Here is an 18481-nt window from a genome sequence, read left to right on the forward strand (position 1 = left end):
TTTGAGGTTTGCATATTGGGTTCGCCAAGTGGGGTGGCAAGCAACTTTTGGCACGCCATTTGGAAATTATACCATATTTTACTCGTAAGTAGCTAGCTAACAATGAGTGTGTCTTTTATATTGCCACTACCTAGCTAGCGAGCTTACTTAAAAATATACCTAACTACGAGTTTGCTTATATAAGTTACCTACGTCTGAACACGTCGATTTGTACATTTTTATTTAAAAAAACCAATATCCTTCCACATAAGAATAAACATAATACAGTCTTTGTGCCTGCACTTGAAAAAGATATAAGTATAAGAATAAATATGATAAAGTATTTAAGAATGACAAATTATGAGTTTCCAAATATCATAAGGCTAGAGAACACTCATCATCTAGTGCACTCCATTATATATTATGAGGCACATTGTGACGTGATGCTGTACACGTTCACTCTTCGTCAATATTCGTATTCTCAAAGTATGGCCGTGAGGAATTGAGATGCACAGCGAGTCATGGAAGTTTATAAAGTATACAAAATGGCTGCGAAAAAGCAATTTAACATACATACATAGAATTTGCGATTTATTTATATCATTCCACAACTTGCCTTACTCGTAGTACTATAAAGTGGCTCTTACGCACAAGTGAGTTTCACATTTTGGCTATCTTTGTATGACAGCATGAATACCTCTTTTTATTGCTTTAATATTGGCTATGATATAAAGGTCGAGTACATACTTTTTGGTTTATATATAGACTTATAAGGATCTTGAGGCACGAAGCCGCAAATGGTTTTATTACTCTCTAAATCTCAACACACGGAGTAACTTAAGAATCGTCTATACATTTATATTACATTGGTATTGCCAATTTGACCTAATTTGAAAGATTTCTTATCTCCAAACCCTGCGCTCCAAATCGATTTGAATTGCAATATCTTGAATTTTGCATTCCAAAGTCGATTAAGGTATGTAGTATCTATAACTTTGCTGTTAGAGTTCATCAATTATTGATATAGAAGAAAATCGCAGAGCAAGATAGATCAAAGAAGCAATATGGATTCGAAAGAGTGAAGACATCACCATGTACAGAGACGAGGGCACATTTTTGATCTTCATTTTTTATCCTCTAATCAACGCTGGAGGCAGTAGTAACACTTAAAAATCCGTCAAGGTGCCGCTTCAAGCAGATGGATCAATAACATCATCAATGCTTTGAGAAAGCCAGAAACTGGCGCAACTGTCAGAAAAACAAAACAGTCAAACAAACTGAAGGTTTTTTATTATTTTGATTTTGATAAAATGAACTTTAAATTAGGTGATTTAACTCTTTATGAGCACTATGCTTATATAAATGTGTACTCGAACACGCCTCACGATACCTAAACAATATTATATTATGTGTGTCACAAGTATGTGGCAGATAAAGTCAAAGAGACAAACATACAAACAAAGAGAGATACACACAGACAGACACACAGGCAGACAGGATGAGTGAGAAAAATAGAGAAAGAAAGTGGTGAGTGAGAGAAGTTGACCATGTTAATTTTCCTGCAAGACAATCTTACATTCATCTCAGCTTCTTCTTTTTTCCCATAATATATATATATATATATAAACAAATTCAAAGTATAGACCTCTGGCAAGGCAACCGTTACTTAAAGTTTCACGGAATACCCTCACTTACGATCATTGGGTAAACCGATCATCAGACGGATAGTTTGTCATGATTTCAAATTTACAGAAATGTTTATACGAGTATATACATTCTGTGGTGTCAAAATCATGACGAACCAAGCCAACCAGAACAGTCTCTACTCCAAAAGTAGTCGAGAGTGCTCAACCACTAAAAATAGTGGGGGCGTATTATAACAAGTTTACTTTACAAGTGACTAACTTTGGAATTTTAGAGTGCTCAAACCCATTACAGGTGAGCAATAGAAACAAATTCAAAGTATAGACCTCTGGCAAGGCAACCGTTACTTAAAGTTTCACGGAATACCCTCACTTACGATCATTGGGTAAACCGATCATCAGACGGATAGTTTGTCATGATTTCAAATTTACAGAAATGTTTATACGAGTATATACATTCTGTGGTGTCAAAATCATGACGAACCAAGCTAACCAGAACAGTCTCTACTCCAAAAGTAGTCGAGAGTGCTCAACCACTAAAAATAGTGGGGGCGTATTATAACAAGTTTACTTTACAAGTGACTAACTTTGGAATTTTAGAGTGCTATAAGTAACAGAAGTAAATCCTTTCGGGCTCATCAATTTGTACACTCACATATTATACTGTATGTAGAAAACAGGGCGAGTTCATGCAGCAAATTTGTTTAAGGACGATACATGTTTCATCTAGTAAAACATTCATTATCTTAAGGACCTGCGTGTTTCCGGTGGTAAAAAAACACCTTTCATGTTGTTTGCTCCTGCCAATAGGCATTGTTAGTTTGATCAAATTATTCATTAACATAAAAATGAAACACACGATTTCGCATGTTTGCTAAAAACCGAGTGAGAGTGCAATGTGATACGGGGAGTGTTATTTCAATGACATTTTAATGTAACTGATGGTCGATTGTTTCTTTACTATTGAATAGAAACATTAGATTTAATGTCGAGTTGTGTTTTACGTTACGTTTGTTGTATTTCTTGAGTTTCTTTCTTGAAATCAGATGATAACAGAACCGATGTTATTTAATATCCCAATGTACGCTCCTTGACACAAAATGTATCCGTATATGTTACTGGTAACACAACATCAAACATAATTTGAATGATGGTATAGCAAAACAGAACAGTAATGGGGTTGTAGAGAACAGACACACATACAGACTATAACAGAGACCACAGCAGACAGACAGACAGATGGGAGGAACGAGTGAGAAAGATATAGAGAAAGAAATTGGTGAGTGAGAGAAGTTGACCATGTCAATCCTTGCATCTTACATTCATCTCAGCTTCTTCTTTTTCCAGATAGATAAATCCTTTCGGGCTCATCAAGAGCCATTTGTACACTCGCATATTATACTGTATGTAGAAAACAGGGCAAGTTCATACAGTAAATTTGTTTAAGGACGATACATGTTTCATCTAGTAAAACATTCATTATCTTAAGGACCTGCGTGTTTCCGGTGGTAAAAAAAAACACCTTTCATGTTGTTTGCTCCTGCCAATAGACATTGTTAGTTTGATCAAATTATTCATTAACATAAAAATGAAACACACGATTTCGCATGTTTGCTAAAAACCGAGTGAGAGTGCAATGTGATACGGGGAGTGTTAATATTTTAATGACATTTTAATGTCACTGATGGTCGATTGGTTCTTTACTATTGAATAGAAACATTCTATTTAATGCTGCGTTGTGTTTTACGTTAAACCGATGGTCTACCACAGTCTCGGTCCAAGTCCTGAAGACAATGTTTTCACTATCCTAACTGCTATATGCTAGTGGTTTTCCAAATGGTCTTCTATGTTGACCGTAAGCTTCTCTGTCAGAGATCACATGAGCAAGCTATCTGCTCCACTTTACAGTCAGATAGCACGTTAGTCTAGCAAAATACCACAGTTCGTTGATGGAGATATATCAGTCTGTCGCTTCTTTGAGTCGACCAAACAATGAAGCACTATTGGCTTTCATTACCGCCTTTGGCGTATGTTATTCTCTCCAACACACAAGAACCGCGAACCGAAGTTTAAAAGCTTGGCAATTATGGTAACTTTTGTACCACTACTGGCTAACATAAATTTCACAGATTTCCATGTTGTAACTCTAATCTAAACTGCTGCTAAAATCAATTACTCTCCAGGCCTAATATCTAATTTATTACCATTCTAGAATTATCATCGCTATTTATGGCATATTACAGCATATCTAAAAACAGCTCATTACCTCAACTCAAACCAATCACAATCATTCACTATTTTAATACATGATTACTGTAATAGCGCCCCCACTTACTACTGTGGCAATCATGATCATTCTAGTGGTTTATATTATGTATGATGATTGTTTGCCAGCATTTTCCATTGAATTTCCAGAACATTCCATGTACAAACCAACAGAGATAAATATCAGAACAAGTGAAAACTAATGTTTGATGACAAAAAATTGTTAATGAATATTATGTAATATTTTGGGGACATATAACAGAAGTAGGCCTAATATGGATTCGCAAGAGAGGGGACAACACCATGAACAGAGACGAAGGAATAACACTTCCGTAAAAAAATAATTAAAACATTTTTGGTCAAGGTGCCGCTTCAAACAGATGGATCAATGACATCATCAACGCATTGAAAAAGCCAGAAACTGGCAGAAAAAACGAAACTATCAGAAAACTTGTTAAGTTTCTCATTTCTGGTCTTAACAAGTGAACTTTAAATTAATAGCTAATTTAACTGGGCTCTTTATGAGCACTATAATAAGTGTAGTAGCACACCGTACCCTTTTCCAGCAGTGCTATAATTTCCCATAAATAAATTGTACAATGCAATATGAACTGTGCATTGTGTCTTATTAGAAGAGAACTTTCTATAGGAGAACACTTTCAATTAAGTGACAACAGATATGTGACATATTTGACCAATAACAGATTTTTGAGACAGATTGATGTTGTAAACATAGGTAGGTGTAAAACCAATACCCTTATTTTGGATTTGCAAAAACTCTGACCTTCACCTCACATACAACACTAAACCAGATCTTATATCATGTATGTTACAAGTGTAGCAAAGAAAGACAAAGAGATAAGCAGGCAGACAGCGTCCAGTGGCGTAGCGTCATAGGGGCACGGGGGGCACGTGCCCCTCAATCGATCTGAATTTTTTTAAATTTTGGGAAGCACGGTGGCCCAATGGTTAGGGCGCGAGCTTCATGATCGGAAGGTTGCGGGTTCGAGCCCCACCACGGCCAGTGTGTTGCGTCTTTGAGCAAGATAGCTTAATTCCCAATTGCTTCACTCCACCCAGGTGTAAAATGGGGAGCTGCTGGGGTAATCACAATCTAAGTCGCTGAGAGTACCTGCGCATCAGTTGCGGACTTGGTGAAGCGGAAATGATTCTGATATATCCTTATGGCAGCGGAATAATTGTTGAAGTGTGCTGATAATTAGGCCATGCCTAGCTGAAGCGCACGTTAAATCAAACAACATTTATTTTTTATTTATTTAAATCCCATAGGGAAATTGCCGAAAAACGGCTTGTGCCCCCAATCAGACCCGGTGCCCCCCCATCATTGTCGGTGCCCCCCCCATGTGATGACCCACGCTACGCCACTGAGACAGACAGACAGACAGACAGACAGACAGACAGACATAAGGGAGGAATGAGTGAGAAAGACAAGACAGTCTTACATTCATCTTAGCTTCTTCTTTTTTTTCCTTTTTTTTCCAAATAGGTAACAGACGTAGCTGAAATCCTTTAGGGCCCATCAAGAGCCATATACTAGCATTTGTGGAAAACAGGGCGAGTTCATACAGCAAATATGTTTAAGAACGATAGGCCTACATATTTTGTCTAGTGGATATTAAAAACATTTACCCTAATCCTGTGTGCTTCCGGTGTTTGCTCCTGCCAATATAAAGCATTGTTAGTTTGGCAAAACAGAACAAAAAAATGAAACTCGAGTTCGTATGTTTGCTAAAACCCGAGTGAGAGTGCAATGTGAGTCTGCGAGTGTTATTTAAATGACATTGTAATGTCACTGATGGTCGATTTTTCTTTAACATTGAATAGAAACATCAGTTTGATGTTGCGTTCTGTCTAACGTTACATACCCTATGCAAAATAAATTAAATTTGTTGCATTTCTTTAGTCTTCCTCTTGGAATCAGATGATAACAAAACGAATATTAATTTGTTCCGCAATTTCATGATGTAAATATAAAGTGTATAAGCTTGTGTTACTGATCACACACCAATGAGGTAAAGAACAAACATAATTTAATAATGGATGTATATCAGTGTTGTTTCATTCGCTTTCAGGTTCGAGAATAGTTTACTAACTTTATATAGTAAATAGGTTTCTGTTTGTTTTGCGATGTAAAATAACATTGAGTCACATTAAGTTAATTTAAAAGAAAAAAAAAAAGGAGACAGAATTTTAGAATATTCTTTGTATATAGACATTGATAGAGGAATATCAGCATTTCAGCATGTTGGATTAGTACATGTATTTTAACAGTGTTGATATTGTTTGCAATAATCAACAAAATTAATACAAGCCTTGTGTTGATCCAGACCAGAGGCACAGTCACATTCTTCTTGTGAATAATCAGAGAAGATATCTAACACTTCCCATGATGCATTTCTCTCATCTAATTTCCTGTAATGATTTCCTATCTAGTGCATCATGGCACAGTGACATCGCCCGATATCTTCACAGTAGAAATCGCCATGGTAGGTTGAATCCACAGCCACCCATGGCTATTTTATTCGGACCTTATGAGATGCATATTATTAGCGAAGAGACCTTCCTAAGGCGACTGACAATAGACTGGGTAATTGATTTCTCGCTGTGTGAGCAAGCTTGTATACGACATTGCGGTCAATGGTTATACTCTCTCCACTTGAGTGAGTGCCGCTCATAGCCTGCTGCGCGCTGTAGTCCATACAGGACCAACGCAATATAAAATTGAGAGTTTTGGACAAATTTTGAGTTCAAAGCGCACGGCCAATTTTCAAAGCGCACGCTAACGACTACATTTACGGGAGATATTCATCATTTTCTAACCAAGTATCCGAAGATTTTCGTCTGATATCAAAATCGTGCATAGCAATTCACGTGTATCGATCCCGTGTATTCATTTTAATGTCTCTGCTGCACCAAATGATTATTAGCCAGGCGATGTCGGTGTGCATGGGTCGATAGTAATCAAATGTACCTCAAGGAACAGAACCGTAGAACACATCCTGATCTTGCAAAATATGTTGGGTTTTTTTACTATCGACCCATGTTTAACCAGTCTATTTTCAAGATGAAAACAAAGGGAACCTATTAAAATTAATGAGAGTGTAATTTGATGAAATGAGGTGATGTGTCATGTTGTAAAGGATTCTGGGAAGGGTAAAATATCTTACCTAGTGAATAATATTGTTATAATTTTCAAGGTAATATAAATAATTGTTGACATTCGAGAGCTTAATCAGCAGCAGCGGCAGAAACATGACACTGCAAAATGTTATTCAATGGTATGATCAAAGAACGTATCAATATTTGACGCCATGCTGCTACATTGTGTTTGTGCTGCTGTACTCATAAATGAAATCAAAGTCAAAGGTAAAATAATGTTTTAAAATAAAATAGCCTGCCTCACTGATGTAGAGGAATGGTTCAATTTGGTATGATCAAAGAACGTATCAATATTTGACGACATACGACGTACTGCTACATTGTATTTGTGCTGCTACTCATAAATGAAATCAAAGTCAAAGGTAAAATAAAATGAAATAGCCTGCCTCACTGATGTAGAGGAATGCTTCAATTTAGTATGATCAAAGAACGTACCAATATTTGACGACATACTGCTACATTGTGCTTGTGCTGCTGTACTCATAAATCAAATCAAAGTCAAAGATAAAATAATGTTTTAAAATGAAATAGCCTGCCTCACTGATGTAGAGGAATGGTTCAATTTAGTATGATCAAAGAACGTACCAATATTTGACGACATACTGCTACATTGTGCTTGTGCTGCTGTACTCATAAATGAAATCAAAGTCAAAGGTAAAATGATGTTGACATTGCCTAGTTAACGTCACTATGTAAAAAATAAGCAGCCAATGTTTTTGTACTCTCTGACATTCTAGCAAATGTAGTTTTGTAACATGTCCCAAATTTTTAGCTAATTTAGATGTTTGGAAATATTCGCACTTGGTGTTTTAGTAAGGAAGGGCACGGCATGGCCTGCAAAATTTCCTGTGTAAATCGAATGCAACTTTTAGTGACCATCACTCACTTGTGGACCGCTCTCTTCCGAAGGGCATTAAAGTTAAACCACTTGACGGATACTTTTTGCACTTGATGTCAATCAAGAATAATGTATACATTACATGTAGGCTAAAACTGAGTAGGTCGGGCATCTGCAAATGTTTGTACCTCCCTGATATGTAAATGACAAATAACAGCAAAAACAACTCCCATATCTGTCCATAACTTTGGTCAGTGGAGCGAGTCAGGGGATTTCAAGAGGGTGATTATTGATTGGCAAGTGCCATATTTGGGCATAAGTGCAGTCCACCATTCAATGTGGAGGATGGGCTAGACTTTATCGATTGATTTTGCTGGAGTAATTTCCTGTTAACCAGGTTTAAGTACTGCAAAGGTCGAATCATTTTTACTGTGCAGCACAACTGCACATATCCTGCTCGCAACGGCCGCATCATACATATAGACCACACAATCATTTTGAGGTTTACATATTGGGTTCGCCGAGTGGGGGTGGCAGCCGGGGTGGCAAGCAACCTTTGGCACGCTATTTGGAAATTATACCATATTTTACTCGTAAGTAGCTATATCTAACAATGAGTGCGTCTTTTATATTGCCACTACCTAGCGATCTTACTTTCGAAAATACCTAACTATTCGATTTTGCTTATATAAGTTACCTACGATTGTCTGAACACGACGAAAGTACATTTTTAATCCTTCCAGATAAGAATAAAAATAATACAGTTTTGAGCCTGCACTTGGAAAAGATATAAGTATAAGAATAAATATGATACATTATTTAAGAATGACAAATTATGAGTTTCCAAATATCATAAGGCTAGAGAACACTCATCATCTAGTGCACTCCATTATATATTATGAGGCACATTGTGACGTTATGCTGTACACGTTCACTCTTCGTCAATATTCGTATTCTCAAAGTATGGCCGTGAGGAATTGAGATGCACAGCGAGTCATGGAAGTTTCTAAAGTATACAAAATGGCTGCGAAAAAGCAATTTAACATACATACATAGAATTTGCGATTTATTTATATCATTCCACAACTTGCCTTACTCGTAGTACTATATAAGTGGCTCTTACGCACAAGTGAGTTTCACATTTTGGCTATCTTTGTACATGTTGTATGACAGCATGAATAACATACCTCTTTTTATTGCTTTAATATTGGCTATGATATAAAGGTCGAGTACATACTTTTTGGTTTATATATTGACTTATACGGATCTTGAAGCACGAAGCCGCAAATGGTTTTATTACTCTCTAAATCTCAACACACGGAGTAACTTAAGAATCGTCTATACATTTATATTACATTGGTATTGCCAATTTGACCTAATTTGAAAGATTTCTTATCTCCAAACCCTGCGTTCCAAATCGATTTGAATTGCAAAATCTTGAATTTTGCATTCCAAAGTCGATTAAGGTATAAGTTTGCTGTTAGAGTTCATTATTATTATTGATTGAAGAAAATCGCAGAGCAAGATAGATCAAAGAAGCAATTTGGATTCGAAAGAGTGAAGACATTACCATGAACAGAGACGAGGGCACATTTTTTTATCTTCATATTTTTGATCCTCTAATCAACGCTGGAGGCAGTAGTAACACTTACAAATCCGTCAAGGTGCCGCTTCAAGCAGATGGATCAATAACATCATCAACGCTTTGAGAAAGCCAGAAACTGGCGCAACTGTCAGAAAAACAAAACTGTCAAACAAACTGAAGGTTTTTTTATTATTTTGATTTTGACAAAATGAACTTTAAATTAGGTGATTTAACTCTTTATGAGCACTATACTTATGTGTGTCACACAAGTATATCAGTTCGGGGGCACTGCTAATTCAAAGACGTCTCTGATATCAAAGACGGGTCAGTGATTTCACATACGGGGGTCTGTGATATCACATACGTCGTGCTTTTTTGACAGTTCGGCGCTAGATGCAGCAATTTGGCACGAAGGTGAATGTATCAGAATATGCTTTCCTATGTTTAGCAAATATCTGCCTGTGCAAACATCATATCTATCTGTGCAAATTCTGACAAATAGTCTCAGAAAATACTTAGATTGCAAAATCGAGCCATTTACGGCCCAAATCCAACGTTTTGAAGTAAAAAAATCCAATTTCACGGGGAAGGGGTGAATATTTTGGCAAGGAAAACAATGTGGGGACAAGGAATTTTTTGCCAGTCAACGAGGGGGGAGGGGAGCGATATTTGGCACGCATTGTGGCGGCACGCTGGCGGCACCTTTTCAATAATATGTTCAAAAATGACTGGGGGGAAATGGTAGGCCCCTATGGAAACGTTCAGGCCTAACCTCGTGGCCTGACTCTTCTTGCACACGTGCATGGGGATGAATTCGGATAAATATGGACACTTGTATTTTATTAATAGGGGTGGGGTTATGTTATGATCAGGTGGCTCAAAATAGATCAACAAATTACGGTAAACCAGGCGCGTGCCCAGGGGGTGGGGCTTTGGGGCCTGCAGCCCCCGGGTCTTAAAAAAAAAAAAAATAATAATAATAAAGCAGCATTTGATAAAGCGCTTGATGCCCAGAGGCCCCTAAGCGCTGTACAATAAAATACATCAAAGCAAAAACAAATTATAAATATGCATAAATAATATCAGAATGAAATACAAGCTTAAAAGTACGCTTTTAAAAAGATAACCTATTACAAACTACATCTTAAAAACATGTTAAAAACCAGGTGATACAAGAGTTTATAATACACAGTTGAGTTCAATAATAAAAATACAACATATAAAATGGTACAGATCAGTAGCAAGATTTTAAAAAGGGCATGCAATATAATACAATTCCCAGCACAAATGTATTGCACTCGGGATTGCACTATACAGTAGGAAATTTAAAAAGATAAGTCTTCAACAAACGCTTGAACTCGGCAAGAGAGTTGGCATTCCTAATTTCAATCGGAATGCTATTCCACAATTTGGGAGCTGATGTGCTGAAAGCTCTATTGCCGTAATAGCAGGTTGATACCTCGCGACTGGATGGAGGAGCAAGGAGGCATTGCGAAGAAGAACGAAGTGTGCGGCGCGGTGTGTAATCTGTAAGAAGGTCGGTGATGTATGATGGAGCCAGGCTATTGAGAGCTTTGTATGTGAGGAGAAGAATTTTAAAAACAATCCGGTCCTTAACTGGTAACCAGTGTAACTGATCACGACGCAATGTATCGATGTCCTGTCTTGACTTCGCGAGTGTAACTAGTCTAACCGCGGAATTTTGTACCCTTTGGAGTTTGGCGATATTGCTGTTAGAAAGACCATAAAGAAGACTGTTGTTCGCGTCCAGTCGCGAGGTAACAAAAGCGTGCACTAAGCGTTCTGCTGTTGATTGATCTATGTATTTTCGAATCTGTCCAATCTTGTGAATAGCGAGACACGCGGAACGGCAAACATTGTTAAGATGAGAAGTCATTGTCAGATGTTCATCCATGACAACGCCGAGGTTTCGCGCTTGTTTTGCAACCAAAACCTCTGATGTGTCGATCACAAAGGCAGATATTGGATCTGGCACTCTTTTGAAACACGACGAGAAATGGACAACTTCTGTCTTTATGTCATTCAGTAGAAGCCTGTTGGAGACTGTCCATGCTTTTACATCGCGAACACAGTTTTCAAGCCGCTGGAGTTGCTCCGCTCTGTCAGAATGTTGGAAAGTCAGATACAGTTGCGTGTCATCCGCATATATCATTGTCTGAACACCATGGCTCGCGATGACATCCTCGAGAGGAGCGGTATAGAGGGTGAAAATGAATGGACCACAGACAGATCCTTGCGGAACCCCGCAGTCTAGACGTTGGCGATCAGACGTATTTTCACCAATCAGTACCATTTGGTCTCGTTCAGAAAGATAGCTGGAGAACCAATTGAGAACATTTCCTCCGATACCATACCGATCACGGAGTCGCTGAAGCAGGATTGGATGATTCACGGTGTCAAATGCGGATGAGAGGTCCAAAAGGACCAGCACAACATCCTGCCTTTTATCAAGAGTCCGCATGATGTCGTTTTGCACCCGCAACAGAGCTGATTCGGTGCTGTGATGCTTCCGATAGGCTGACTGCATCTTCCCGTAGAGGTGGTTCTCGCTCAAATACTCCTGAAGCTGTGAGGTAGCTGCCCGCTCAACAACCTTTGATATGAATTTAAGGTTGGATATGGGCCTGTAGTTGTTCAAGTCCTCAGCGTCAGCGCCAGGTTTCTTAATTAGCGGTGTGACACGTGCGACCTTGTATGAAGACGGGAAAACACCCGAAAGAAGCGAACGGTTGACTATGCGAGTGATGATTGGCAAGAGTTCACTGATGCAGGTCTTTAAGAGATCGGATGGAATAGGATCCAGTGAACAGGTGGAGGTCGGTGATTGCATAATGATCTTACGTACCGACTCAGGTGTCATTTCATTGAAGTCAGTGAAAGATGCGTCGCAGAACCGCAAGCCAGGTAGACTAGCTTGAGTAGAAGACGAAGGAATGTTGTCAAGTTTGTCAATCACACGTTGGATTTTGTTCCTGAAGAAGTTGACAAATTCATTAGCTAAATCTTCAGCATTTTCGCGAGTTGGAAGCACTTTTGCAGATGATGCGGAACACATATTGTCAACAACGCGAAATAGTTGGCGTTGACCGCAATCAGAGAGCTTAGATCTGTGATAACCACTCTTCGCGGCGTCAAGAAGGTCTTTATAATTTTGACAGCTATCTTGATAAAGCTCCTTGTGAATTTGAAGACCAGATTTTGCAAATTGGCGTTCACATCTTCTCCGATTGCGTTTTGCGTTACGTATTTCATCGTCATACCAGGGTGTACGTGGTCGCAGGGTCACACCCTTGGACACCAGAGGAGCATGGCAATCCAGTAATTGGCTTAGCACACTGTCAAATTGAACACTAAGCAATTCAATATCATCCGATGGATCAGTTGCTAGTGATGAGGAAGCGATATCATTCTGAAATTCCTTAACATCGATGTCACGGAGTTTACGGAAAGAAATGATACGTCTAGCAGCCTTCGGCCGGGAGATGTTAAAACACAGCGAATTGCATTGTGAACTGAAGGTAAACTACTGTCAAGAACAAGATCAGAAACCACACTGTCTAGGGTGGTGCGTGTGATGACAAGGTCAAGGGTATGACCACTAGTCTTGTGGGTGGGACCATCAACATGCTGCTTCAGGTTGGAAGAGTCGAGAAGGTCAGTCATGGTCATCGCATCTCGATCATCAGGAACGTCCATGTGAAAATTAAAATCCCCAGCGATGATAATAGGGATAGGCAATGCTGTGACCATTTCCACAAGTGAAGAAAATTCATCAAAGAAATGTTTGGCGGGGGGCAACTTATTCCGTTTCGACGGTGGCGCTCTATAGATGGTAAACAACCTGAGAGATGAAGATCCATGGGTGATAGTAAGGTCCATACTCTCGAAGGATTTATACAGAAGGGGTGGATTGACTAGGACTTCAAAGCCTTTGCGGAGGATGACCCCAACTCCACCACCTCTTGTTCCACGGGGAATGTGATGGAAATCGTGATCCGGTAGCGCATTCCGTAAATCTGACATAAGACGGTTGTCACGATCATCACCGGTGAGCCATGTTTCCGTAAATGCAAAAATGTCCAATTGATTGGAAATGATAAAGTCAATTATTGACACTGCTTTTGTGCGTGCTTTCATTGATTGGGCATTCCATAATGCAAATCTCGCACAAGGCACGCGTAAGTTGGATTTTCGTATAGAAATCAAGTTATTGTGATTTACATGGGTAGCGCCCTTAAAGGTCGTTGACTGTCTAGGTGCAAGTTTGACAGCACTGTGGTTCGCACGATTAGTGATACGAGTCAAGATGGGACGCACTTTATCCCTACCAGCACGGCAACCACGCTTTGTCCTCTTTGCAATATCAAGATGTTTCAAAACAAACCACGTCGACGGATCAATATCATTATGAATAGTGTTTATCACAGTTTTTCCTATGGCGATGAGCGAGTCTCTTGCATACATCAGTGGTTTCATTCTTGTGAGAAATACTAAGTCCGAGATTCATGAAACGATGCGTGTATATGTAACGAGTCAATGCAATATAAATAACAGTGGTTCGTAAAACGGAAATTGATCAAAATTACATAAATGCGACACATAAAGTTCAATTCCAGATGCGTAGAAATGATAACGAAGTACTTACAAAGATAATGATATATAACAAAGTTCCACAAAATCGTTAAAAACAGTCAAAAAACAAAGTTTATATTGGAGAGTGAGTTTTCGTGCAGCCAACCAAGGGCGCCACCATCGTGGTGAGGGAGGCAGAGAGAGAGAAGGGAGAGGGAAGAGAGGGAGGGAAGGGGATGGGAGTGACAGAGAAGTGGCATAGCCAGGCCCGTACGCAGTAGGCCTATTTCTTTTAGGGGTGCTGATTTTAAAAGGTGGACCTTTTTCCAGGGGGTGGTGCGATTTTTTAAAAAGTGGACCTTCTACCCAAAACTTTGGACTTATTTGCCTAAAAAAGCATAAAAAACATATTTGTTTTCTTTTGCCACACCGCACGCCCCTCCCCCTTCGTACGGGCCTGGGCAAAGCCAGTGGGGCAGTAAGGTACCGGTATATAGACAGTGCCCCCTAAAAAATCGAAGGGGTGGAAAAGGGAGGGAAAAGGAAAAGGCCTACTTTTTCGGTCTAATTTTCCAAAAATATCCCGAAAACTGAAAACAAATATAAAATAATACCAATACCGGGACGAAAATGTTACAAAAATCGGTACAAAATATTAGCAAAACTGGGATGAAAATTTTGTTTTGCCACAGCCACCTAGCCTCATTTCAAAGTCCGGGCATTTTTAGGCAAAAGAAAGACAGAAAAGTGGAAAGAAAACAAGGAAGAAAAGAAGAAAAGTACGTTCTGAGTCATTGCGCATCATATGTTCATGCTTGAAATTTGTGACACGGAAATCGCATCCACTGGAAATCCGTTCTAAAATACATATTATGCATTATCATGACATGATGATATGGCCTATAGGCTATGCTTAATCATGATGGTCGGAAAAATAAGTTAATAATAGGGGCCTAATGTAAAATGTTTTTAGTTTGAGGATAATATCCCCCTCACAACTCGGGTCCGTTGAAATCTATTATGCCGAAAATAATACCAATAAATAAGTGTAAACTTTTACACAAAATGACTTTATTGTGCCTTTCATTAATTTTTTGAAATTTCCCCAACTTCTGAGGGAGCACATCCCCCTCAGGTACCCTTCTCCGTCAAATAGAAAAGGCTAACTTGCAAGTATCCATATGATATAGGCCTAATTGAGTAGGTTCATACCCATAACATTTGCGGCCCAGAAGTCAGGTCCGCAGGAAATTTGTATGAATTACAGGCCTATCATTCATAAATATATGCCTATAAGCCTATTATAGCATATCCCCCTCAAGCACCCCTTGCGTTAAAACAAAAAGGCTACACTTAGGCTGAATTGTAGGAGTTATTGAGCACACGTATTCATTTAAAACAAATTTGCGGGTCAGTTGGAAATCTGTAAAAAGTATAGGCCTATGTTCCGAAAATAACCAATAAACATGTTGCACCAAATGGCTCCATTGGGCCTTCACATTGAAAAAAATTGTCTAATTCGGAGGGGTGAGGGGGCACATCGCCCCTCAGACAACCCTAGCGGCGCTGCCGCGCCGATGTTCAACATTTTGAAATTTTGTTCAGTTCAGCCCCCGGCGGTCTCGGAATCTAGAAACGCCCTGTAAATAATAACGATGATAATAATTTTAGGAAATAAAAATGTTTTAATGAAATAGTGAATAAAAATGCTTCTAGTTTCTTCTTGGTATTGGTTGAAATTGTTTCCATGAGTCGGGGCCTGAACAATTAATTTACTACTCCCATATAATGTTGCAGTTCAAGTATAATACTCTATGAAATATTAATGTAGAAGTGTATTCATCACCACATGTTGAGTTTTGATGTATACGGAGAATTGAAAGTTTGCCAAATGTCGTCGAGGAAGAAAAGTTATTCTGCAACATTTAAGCTCAAGTTATGAAAAAGAGCAACAAATTTTTTTTGGCATTCCCCGATTTTTTACGTTTACTATAAAGAGTGTACCCCGAACCTGCGCTTTAATTCATGAATTGGATAGTAAAATTAGCAGGCACTCAACTTGGGCTAGCTACAACCCTGATTAGGCCTACTCGCAAAATTATTCCCGCTGCGCCGGTTCACGTTCACCAACATTTACTAATATCGTTTGCGGCTGGGTTTTGAGACTAGGGAGTATGTGATTTATGAGACGTCTCTGAATTATGATACTGTCAGGTGTCTCGGCACTGAAGAGTCTTTGATATCAGAGACGTCTTTGAATTAGCAGTGCCCCCGAACTGATATAGCAGATAAAGTCAAAGAGACAAACATACAGACAAAGAGAAATACACACAGACAGACACACAGGCAGACATAGAGGCAGACAAAGGATGAGTGAAAAAAATAGAGAAAGAAAGTGGTGAGTGAGAGAAGTTGACCATGTAAATTTTCCTGCAAGACAATCTTACATTCATCTCAGCTTCTTCTTTTTTTTCAGATAGGTAACAGAAGTAAATCCTTTCGTGCTCATCAAGAGCCATTTGTACACTCGCATATTATACTGTATGTAGAAAACAGGGCGAGTTCATGCAGCAAATTTGTTTAAGGACGATACATGTTTCGTCTTGTAAAACATGCATTATCTTAAGGACCTGCGTGTTTCCGGTGGTAAAAAAACACCTTTCATGTTGTTTGCTCCTGCCAATAGGCATTGTTAGTTTGATCAAATTATTCATTAACATAAAAATGAAACACACGATTTCGCATGTTTGCTAAAAACCGAGTGAGAGTGCAATGTGATACGGGGAGTGTTATTTCAATGACATTTTAATGTAACTGATGGTCGATTGTTTCTTTACTATTGAATAGAAACATTAGATTTAATGTCGAGTTGTGTTTTACGTTACGTTTGTTGTATTTCTTGAGTTTCTTTCTTGAAATCAGATGATAACAGAACCGATGTTATTTAATATCCCAATGTACGCTCCTTGACACAAAATGTATCCGTATACGTTACCGGTAACACAACATCAAACATAATTTGAATGATGGTATAGCAAATAAGAGAACAGACACACATACACCCAGAGAGACAGACTAACAGACACCACAGCAGACAGACAGACAGATGGGAGGAACGAGTGAGAAAGATAGAGAAAGAAATTGGTGAGTGAGAGAAGTTGATCATGTCAATCCCTGCATCTTACATTCATCTCAGCTTCTTCTTTTTCCAGATAGATAAATCATTTCGGGCTCATCAAGAGCCATTTGTACACTCGCATATCATACTGTATGTAGAAAACAGGGCGAGTTCATGCAGCAAATTTATTTAAGGACGATGTATACATGTTTCGTCTAGTAAAACATCTATTATCTTAAGGACCTGCGTGTTTCCGGTGGTAAAAAAAAACACCTTTCGTGTTGTTTGCTCCTGCCAATAGGCATTGTTAGTTTGATCAAATTATTCATTAACAAAAAAATGAAACACACGATTTCGCATGTTTGCTAAAAACCGAGTGAGAGTGCAATGTGATACGGGGAGTGTTATTTCAATGGTCGATTGTTTCTTTACTATTGAACAGAAACATTCGATTTAAGTTGAGTTGTGTTTTACGTTACGTTTGTTGTATTTCTTGAGCTTCTTTCTTGAAATATCCAAAATGTATCCGTATAATGTTACTGGTAACACAATATCAAACATAATATTTGAATGATGGTATAGCAAATATAGAACAGTAATGGGGTTGCAACAATACAGGTTCTACGTAGTTTGTTTTATAGCACAATGACACAGTAGTAAGAGGGTTAAATCATTACAATCGTGGTTGACATCACTACCGCGCAGAACTAGAGATGCCAGCAATGAATTAAGTTTTAGCAAAAGCTTCAAGTCCTTTTTTAATGTCTTTGCAATATTTATACGCTATGACGTTCAATATAGAAAATTACAGGGGGTTGAAACAACCCTCATTTTCGTATAGTTTGTGTTACGAAAAATAGCTCAGTACGAAAGTCAATCATTTTAATTGTGGTTAATATTAGGCTATAACTAGAGTATAATTATATTGCGAGCGATTAATGGTTTCAGCAAAAGCCTCATTTTTGATGTCTTCACAGTCAATGTTCATGCGCTATGACTTTTTTATTATGCAGATGGCGCCATGCAATATTATAGATGGGACGTCAATAATAGCTAATAATGTTCTGATGAGGGGCAACCAAGTATACACGCCCGGTAGGGCCTATACACGACTCCGACACATTCTCTGGCAGTCGAGTGTTTCCTATTCCAGTATTTTGTAACACCAGACTCGCATAGTTGTCCATTCTTTTGTACAAGTCATGATTTAGCGCGGCGGAAATGAACAAAAACTATACAAAATTACATTTGAACACTTCAGTTGGTTTAAATTGAAGCAG

Source organism: Amphiura filiformis, chromosome 5 (assembly GCF_039555335.1).
Source record: "Amphiura filiformis chromosome 5, Afil_fr2py, whole genome shotgun sequence".
Taxonomy (NCBI): Eukaryota; Metazoa; Echinodermata; class Ophiuroidea; order Amphilepidida; family Amphiuridae; genus Amphiura; species Amphiura filiformis.